We start from the raw sequence: 10,104 nt of genomic DNA on the forward strand, positions 1-10,104 counted from the left end.
GAATTTTTTTAACAAAATTTATCCCAGAATTAATGTTCCCATTTAACTTGATATTAATGCAGATTAAAATCAACGTGATGTTGTTAAATTTTGAAAGATGAATAATAAACATGTAAATGAAACAAATGTACGAGGGAAAATATTAATATGCGACACTATACTTCAATTTTTTTAGATTTTTTAATAGTCAGAATAAAGATGGCAGAAGGTGGGCTTTTACAGGAATACAGCAATGGCGACTCTTCTGTTCCGCCCTGTCGTCTACTCGACTGCCCTATTTGTCTGGAGCAGATACATCAGCCGAAGTCGCTTCCCTGTTTACATTCCTTCTGTGTGAGGACTGTCTCGGTACCTACATCGTCACAGACTTATCAGGTGAGATGGCGGTTGCGACCTCCTTCCCCTGTCCTGTATGTAGGAAGATCACATCACCAGTCGATCCCTCTGAGAGCAAGGAGACTGGGCACGGCAATTTCCGACCAACAACCTCGTTCAGAAATTTGCAACGCTCACGAAGAAGACGGATACTTCATCGTATTGTGGTCCATGCAAGAGAAAAAAAAACATGTTGACTCCAGCAAAGTTCTTTTGCAGAACAACTAGCGTGCTGTTTTGTGAGGTTTGTAAAGAAAACTTCCATGATCTCGTCCATGAAAATTGCGACATTGTTTCTATCACAGAAGGAAATTATGAAGTGTTACAAAACAAACCTGTTCATACATGTTCAAGACACAACGAGAAGATGGACTGGTACTGCGAAGATCATAAATTTATCGGATGCAGCACATGTATCATCACAGAACACCGAAAGTGCGAAACGGTAAAGACTGTCACAGAGTATTTTGAAAAGCAGCGGAACAGTTCGCATTTTGACGACGTAGAAAATGCCCTGGGACAGGCTTTCAATAATATGACACTAATGAAGAAATCGTTTGATGATAAGGATGACGCCATGCAACAATGTCAAGAAAATGATTTAAAGAGTGTTTCCGATATTCGGCAAAAAATCATCTTTTATCTGACCAAAAGCAAGACGAGTTAACGCAGGAACTGATATCAAAGTATAAAGCCGAGAAAGCTAAGGTTGATGTCTTCAGACAAAAGTGTAGTAGATTGATGGCTGCCATGCAGCATACAAAGACCGCGTCAACGACAGCAGCTCAAAGAGTGGATCACATCGAGATGATACAACTGTTCCATCGGGGTCAGACAGAGATCGGGGCGTATAATGATCTGATTGACGACATTTCCTCTTCTACGTCACTCTCTATGAAACATGATATCGACACAAACCTCGCCACAATCGACCAATCCAGCCCGCTGTCCCTCGGACGAATCCTTGTGGAGGAACAACCATGCAGCCTTCCTGACGGCGTTGACCGTATAAGAAATCATACCACGCTCTCCAATAATCGCGTCACGAAAGTAAGGACACTGTTAATAAATGTTCCGACTGATACGGATATTAATTGTACTGCTCAAGGAGTTCTGTTGATGCAGAACAGAAATATTGTGATAAGTGACTATGAAAACGATTGTCTGAAATTATTCTCGTCCGAGGGAAAGTGTATGGATGTTCTGAACATTGGTGGCTACCCTCATGATTTGTGTTTAGTGAATGATAGAAAGGTAGCTGTAGCTGTAACTTACACTCAAGGTGGGTATACATGTAGTGAATGTACACCAATCCACTCTGACCCTATCACATGTTATAAAGACACCACACATGCATGTTATGGCATATCTTCCATTAATGGAAAATTCATGGTGAGTTCACCAAACGATATTTACAGAGTTGGAATGGATGGGACTGCTGAAAAGATTCACAGTTTAGCAAACGAATGCCACCACCTTGTCTCCTGCCCGATCAGAAACCTCACATTTGCAAGCATTTTGACGTCAAAAGATGCCGTTGTGACAAAGCTCTCTAGCAGTGGACAGACTTGTGTTATGGAGGTCGGAGTAGTCGACGGTGGGATGGGAATAGACGTCGATCGCGACGGGAATCTGTACGTCTGTGGGCTAAAGTCAAACGAACGTGGTACAGATATCTGCGTGCGGAACTCGAATCAGAGAACTTCTGACAGTAGAGGATGGGATCGACAAGCGCAGAGCAATATCAGTACGTGGGGATAGACTGGTAGTAACAAACGAATCATTAAAAGACCGCAATAATGTACACATGTACCAACTTTGCTGATTTATTATTCATATCGTCTGATGAAATCTAACCAAACACTCTTCATGATGATTCAACGCTATTAAATGATTGCCGAGAGGAGTAATTGTACATATACTGTTACCCCAGCGATAAAATAGATTACATAGAATCGACTTCGAACCACTCGGAATTTGGCATGAAAGACCAGAATATGTTGATATCGATTGTTACGTGATCTGGACATGAAACAGTCATACCTGTTGCGAATTTGAAAGTTTTGAATATATGTATATTGTTCTTGATTGGAACTTATTACAAGCATCCTGTATATTATTTCAGACTAGCTATTGCAGTGACCTATACCTATGTTAGACCATAATTATAATGAATCATGATTTACATTTTTTCATATCAGCGCAAAAATATGAATTCCTTAAAATGCATAGTATCATTATCTTATATCATACCTCATATGTATAGTGTCTTGTTATAAACATGTATAATACAATGATGGAATTGCATCAGAGGTTTATTTTAAGCAGATAAGTATACCTAAATATTTCATAGAAACAAAGAATTTTTTTGTCTTTAAAGTGTTTTTGAATGACACACTAAATCTTGTGAAAATTAACTAACAAGAGTTTGATTTACATGATAAACAACAGTCATTTGTGAAACCTCTATGTAGATTATCCTTGGGCCATATACATGTATGTAGGTACGCATATTGCTTTTTGGCTTGATCCGTCTACCAGATGACCAACAGGCAGTCATCTTGGAATTTGGTGAAAGTTTGTTACTGCAATTTGTCAATATATTTAGTTGGGATCTGTCTCATATATCATATGTATGATTCCTGTTATATAGTATGATCAGTGCTTTGTTTAGGACCGATCCGTCAACAAGATGGAAGACAGGTAACCATCCTGGATTTTGTTAGTTGCAGATTGTTATCGCTATCAGTTTAATGCTATTGAGTGGGACATTGCGTTAAGTGTCTTTAGCAAAATGTGATTAAAATCTTTGCAAACAATCAAACAAACAGTCATGTGCATGAACTAAAACGATATACATATGCTGTCTTTTTTATGAAAAAAGTGAACAAAAAATCGGTTTAGGCTATTTGGTATTGAGATTTTTCAAGGTTTAAAATTTCATAGTAATTACGTATTTTCTTTTTTAAATTATATATTTTGTAACATAGCAATCGATTTTCCAGGGCCCAGTTTCATGAACATTCCTTTAGGGATTCCTTAACGTGTAATCTCCCCCATAGATAAGCATTACAACAGTTCAGGAAAACATCTTAAGTTAAGGAGCCTTACTTAAAATCTGTAATGATTCATATGGAATTTTAAGTTAACGGATTCCTTAAATTTTAGGAATGTTCGTGAAACTGGGCCCAGGCCCTGTATCCTGTGCATTGTAAATATAGTTATGTTCTTTTGATCTGGGCGAATAAACATGTACACATTGTACTATGAAGTGTGTTGTGTTAATATAAAATAACGCGATACAACAGTTGTGACTTTAATATTGTAATAACGAACGAATAGCAAATATAACAATAACGCCTAAAGGCTGCTGGTATTAAAAGCCAACCACCCGATGTAGAGGAGTGTATGGTTTGTTCTCCTTTCACCCACTTTGTGAGGATCAAAGAAAGTATACAAACACTGGAGAACAATGACATACCAATTATAGTCTGTTCTGGAATAGTGCCTATTTACAGGTAGATTTTTACCTGTACTTTTACAGTATAAATATACATTTTGATATTGATAAGGGTCAAAGAAGTAATACAAACGTCTTCTAGATAACATTATTTTTGTAGCCTTTTGCTAGTAATTTGCAAATATAGGGTCATTCATATCCCAGGTGTGGGTTATATGAAGCAGACTATAACATATCTACCCCAAGATTGGAGAAAGGATAACACACCGGTTATATATGGACGAGGGGATTCCCGTGTTACTATATCTAGAAATAACTATAAATAAAGCATTCATTGTTAGATTAGCAGTGTCGCATCACGTGTTTGAAAACGTTTAACGCTAAGCTCTCATAGGGCTGTTCACTGTTGTAATCATGAAAATATATATAATTAAAAATGATTCCCGCATACTTTTGTGATGATATCAAATGTATCAGTAAATAAAAATATATATATAAATAATAAATATATAAAATTTCCTTTGATTTATTTTTAACCCACAAATAAATACATCCCCATATGTAACGTGGTAACATTCGGAGCTGTTAAAGCAGTAAGGAAGGAGATAGCAGTGGCTGATTTTCAACGAAAGTGTGAAACACCATCACTTACGATCTCTACACACCTGGACTATTTCATAGTAAAACTGAAGGCAGCTCAGTAGACAAAAATCTGAACCAATCACACACCAGTGAAAAAATCCTTTGAAGACTACAGAGAGAGCAACGCCCAACTTCAAAGCCACACAGCCAACTACGTGCAGTATACCGTCATTTTGGCTCTTTTGATGTGCATCATATGACTAAATTACTTGTTCTGGTCTGTTGCCTCCTGTTTTACTATGATATAGTCCATCTCAGTATCGAAGATGATGGAACAGAAACAGTAATTACAACTGTCTCATGAAGGGTTCCTCATGCATGGTGACAAAATAGAAACATGCGCGCTTATCAAGACGCACACCATCATCAGTATGAAGTTGTACAACTATTGCTCAACAGGTAAAATTTTATCATGATATGATAAGAAATATTACATTTGTGATTTTGTTATTTTCCAATTAAATCCTCATATGGTGTACTGTATGTACAAATATACACATAAACATGTATTATTATGTAGGGTCTGGCAAAACCGAATTGGATTATATATCGTATTGAATACCCTTGGCTAACAAGCTTGATTAACAAGCTGTTAAGATTTCGATAAAAAGAAAACACGAAAATGAATATATGTATATGACGATGGGCTATAGCGGATGGCGATAATACCCAGATTTCTCTTTGCACATAAAATGTAATGAGAAAGTGTGTTTTGTACGTTCAGTCGTCAAGTTGGTTTGGTACAAAAGCTGTTATCAGAAACTTGTTTTTTGTATTTTGAAGAGTAACCAAATTTAGAATGCAAAAGAGCAATGAGTAACAGTTTTAAGTACATTAAAAATCAAACTGGAATTACGTGTACATATTTATGTAGACGGTCGAGTGGCCGCTATATATTTTCCTTCAGAGATATCGGGTCCAAAATAAAAACACGAACGATGGAAACATGGTAACAGGTAAGTTGTTAATTTTCTATGCTTCAGATATTAAAAACCATTACTATTATGTACAGTTTTGCATGCTAGTAAACAAAATTGTTTTGAAGTAATTATGAAAAAAAAAACCCCCAAAACACACTATTATCTTTTATTTAAGAATCATAGTTTTATTTCATTTAATGTCATTACTGAAAATATCAGTTTTTGATTTCTGAAGTATAGAAAATAAATCTTTCATCCTGCTTTCTTCCATCCGTAATACTGAAATGCAGCATATTACGGCCATGCGACCATTGCATTCCTTCACGCACCGATAACTGGGCAAAGTACACCATTTCATCAACTACAATTACATGTTTTTTTTTACATGTGCTTGTTGAAATTGTTTTAATGTATAAAAATCCGTTACTCATTGCTTTATTTGTAGTTGAAATACAGCTTTTCTTATTAATACAAAAAGGTTATTACAGGACGTTGTCGAACTAAAGCAACACTGAATATAGGTACAAATAACAGATAGGTGACACATTTTATGTACATTCCATTATCAGCAATTATAGTATATCCTGCAGTTTAGAAAATATATGAAAATATACCCAGCAGACGTTCTGTGATTGCATTTTTCACTTTCAAAATCACCAGCCTCTTCAGAATCCCACCGCTTCCACCAAATAAAGGTTACGTGCCAAGTCCGGAGCTCGACCCAACGGAACGATCACCTATCCAAGAGCAGGCCATGCACGACTTTGCTTCACTACAAATAGAAGTTTGCTGATGGAGTCTGCGGCTGTAATGTCCTTATCAATGTATTGTCACATAATAAAGGTATGACAATAAACATTCCGCATTTGAACTTTTTTTTCAACATTGCGGATTTATTTTACTAACAACTATCAGTTTAGTGGGTTCAAACATGGTTATAATTTATTAACCTCTCCCTCGAGCTCCTCCCCATCCTCCCCCCCCCCAAAAAAAAAAAAAAACTGGAATTACGTGTACATATTTATGTTCCTTCAGCGTCTCTGTCAACAAGTGTATTTTAAAAAGTTTGAAAGTTTGGAATTTTTCATAACCTTCAAAAACTTGTTCGTCGAACTATAAATCAGCACTCCGGAGAAAGATAATGTCTCGAATTCCAAAAGTGATACTTTTAAAATTATTAAGACACCGATATCTTAGTTTGTGTAAATTATACAATAAACACCTGAAGTTAATTGGTATACATTAGTCTATTATATTTAGTCTACATGTTAAGATAAAACATCTATTACCAAGTTTTCGCTCGAAAGCCAGCGACTATTTGCATGGTTTGTACAGAAACCCGAAGTACCTCTAGAATGTTTATAGGCAGGTGGGTGACCTCCTATCATTTCACGTCATTAGGGAAACGATAAAGTCAAGTATACTACAATTTAGCCAGTGTTCAGTCAGCTTATATTGACAGTGATTTTGATCTTAAAACAGCCTATGTCATTGTCAGCAGAGTAAACCAGACAGCTACTGACTATATCCTGAATAACTGAGTAAAGTCTGAATATCTTATTGTAATCAAAATATCTGATTGTACTCTGAATATATGAGTGTACTCTGAATATATAAGTGTTCTCTGAATATATGAGTGTACTCTGAATATCTGAGTATACTCTAAATATCTGAGTATACTCTAAATATCTGAGTGTACTCTGAATATCTGAGTATACCCTGAATATCTGATTGTACTCTGAATATCTGAGTATACTCTGAATATCTGAGTATACTCTGAATATCTTAGTGTAATCAAAATATATGAGTGTACTCTGAATATATAAGTGTTCTCTGAATATATGAGTGTACTCTGAATATCTGAGTATACTCTAAATATCTGAGTATACTCTAAATATCTGAGTATACCCTGAATATCTGATTGTACTCTGAATATTTGAGTATACTCTGAATATCTGAGTATACTTTGAATATCTGAGTATACTTTAAATATCTGAGTATACTCTGAATATCTGAGTGTACTCTGAATATCTGAGTGTACTCTGAATATCTGAGTATACTCTAAATATCTTAGTGTAATCAAAATATATGAGTGTACTCTGAATATCTGAGTGTACTCTGAATATCTGAGTATACTCTGAATATCTGAGTATACTCTAAATATCTGAGTGTAGTCTGAATATCTGATTGTACTCTGAATATCTGAGTGTACTCTGAATATCTGAGTATACTCTGAATATCTAAGATTAAACGAGACACGTGTTTAGTAGCATGCCCTATGTGATTCGATCATAATGGCATAACATTATTGTACTGGTTATACAGGGATTGAATGTATTTCAAATTTTCATAGCGGCTATGAATAGCAGAAGCTATCTACATATCCCGTGGAGCGCGTTAGCGCTCCTCGGAAGATATGTAGATATATATAGATAGCTTCTGCTAGTCATAGCCGCTATAGAAAATAGAAAAATACATTCAATCCATATATTAACATTAGAATAATTTATGAAAATAAAAAAAATATTGAAAGGTTTTTTATATTATATTTAAAATTATGACACCCATATACGACGAAAAAAGAGATTAATGGAACAGCTGGATGACGACGTCGTTTCACAACGTCGCGTTTTCAAGCTTCCGCCTTCCGGTCGACTTTTTTTTTGCAAATGACAAACGATAAAAAAGTATAGTTAAAATAAGATTTGATTGACTTATTACAGTAAACCTTAGTTAATTCTATATCAAGAAATAACACACTAGATATTATACGTTAAAATATTGCGGGGGACTATTTTTTATTGATATGAAACTGGCGCATTGTTTGAAATCAGCTGATGGATGTACGAGAATCGTTCTATTCATAGTGTATTCATAGTGTTTTCATAAGCAAATGTTTGTTTTCGTCAGTTGGTTGATTCATATAGTGACGGAACACTCAGAATGTAAATATATATACATATCTATGTTCAAACTGTTTTGATGATGATGATGATGATGATGTTGAATATAATAATGAAGATGATACGAATGACGATGTTGTTGATGATGATGATGGTGGTGATGGTGATGATGACGATGATGATAATGATGACGATGATGATCTTGAATGAAGGAAGATAACAATAATGATGATGAACATAATGATGAGTACGATGATTATTATGATATTCAATGAAACATGATAATGATGATGATGATGAATGAAGGTGTTGGCTATATCATTCAGTTATGTTGGAAGGGAGATAACTCTGACATATTGATCCATTAGTTTATTGGAAAACAATGCAAGTTAATATCTTCTTGGTTTTGTACAAAAGCTGTTATCAGAAACCTTTTTTTTTGTATTTTGAAGAGTAACCAAATTTAGAAGCAAAAGAGCAATGAGTAACAGTTTTTAGTACATTAAAAATCATACTGGAATTACGTGTACATATTTATGTTCCCTCAAGGTCACTGTCAACAAGTGTATTTAAAAATAATTGCATTTGGTAAAAGGTGTTGACCTTTCCCTAGTTATCAGTAGACGGTCGAGTGGCCGCAATATGTTTTCCTTCAGAGATACCGGGTCCAAAATAAAAACACGGACGGATGGGAACATGGTAACGGGTAAGTTGTTAATTTGCTATGCTTCAGATATTAAAAACCATTACTATTATGTACAGTTTTGCATGCTAGTAAAACAAAATTGTTTTGAAGTAATTATGAAAAAAAAACCCAAAAAACCACTATTATCTTTTATTTAAGAATCATAGTTTTATTTCATTTAATGTCATTACTGAAAATATCAGTTTTTGATTTCTGAAGTATAGAAAATAAATCTTTCATCCTGCTTTGTTTCATCCGTAATACTGAAATGCAGCATATTACGGCCATGCGACCATTGCATGCCTTCACGCACCGATAACTGGGCAAAGTACACCATTTCATCAACTACAATTACATGTTTTTTTACATGTGCTTGTTGAAATTGTTTTAATGTATAAAAATCCGTTACTCATTGCTTTATTTGTAGTTGAAATACAGCTTTTCTTATTAATACAAAAAGGTTATTACAGGACGTTGTCGAACTAAAGCAACACTGAATATAGGTATAAATAACAGATAGTTGACAAATTTTATGTACATTCCATTATCAGCAATTATAGTATATCCTGCAGTTTAGAAAATATATGAAAATATACCCAGCAGACGTTCTGTGATTGCATTTTTTCACTTTCAAAATCACCAGCCTCTTCAGAATCTCACCGCTTCCACCAAATAAAGGTTACGTGCCAAGTCCGGAGCTCGACCAACGGAACGATCACCTATCCAAGAGCAGGCCATGCACGACTTTGCTTCACTACAAATAGAAGTTTGCTGATGGGAGTCTGCGGCTGTAATGCCCTTATCAATGTATTGTCACATAATAAAGGTATGACAATAAACATTTCGCATTTGAACTTTTTTTTCAACATTGCGGATTTATTTTACTAACAACTATCAGTTTAGTGGGTTCAAACATGGTTATAATTTATTAACCTCTCCCTCGAGCACCTCCCCATCCTCCCCCCCCCCAAAAAAAAAACAAAAAAAAAAAAAAAAACTGGAATTACGTGTACATATTTATGTTCCTTCAGCGTCTCTGTCAACAAGTGTATTTTTTAAAAAGTTTGAAAGTTTGGAATTTTTCATAACCTTCAAAAACTTGTTCGTCGAACTATAAAT

The 10,104-nt window shown here is 35.1% G+C and overlaps 1 pseudogene; it reads left to right on the top strand.

Moving 5' to 3' along the window:
- The first annotated feature begins 484 nt into the window (after nt 1–484).
- LOC138311587 (uncharacterized) lies at nt 485–2,982 on the top strand (annotated as a pseudogene).
- Nucleotides 2,983–10,104: the final 7,122 nt, after the last annotated feature.

Source organism: Argopecten irradians, unplaced genomic scaffold (genome assembly GCF_041381155.1).
Source record: "Argopecten irradians isolate NY unplaced genomic scaffold, Ai_NY scaffold_0055, whole genome shotgun sequence".
Lineage (NCBI taxonomy): Eukaryota > Metazoa > Mollusca > Bivalvia > Pectinida > Pectinidae > Argopecten > Argopecten irradians.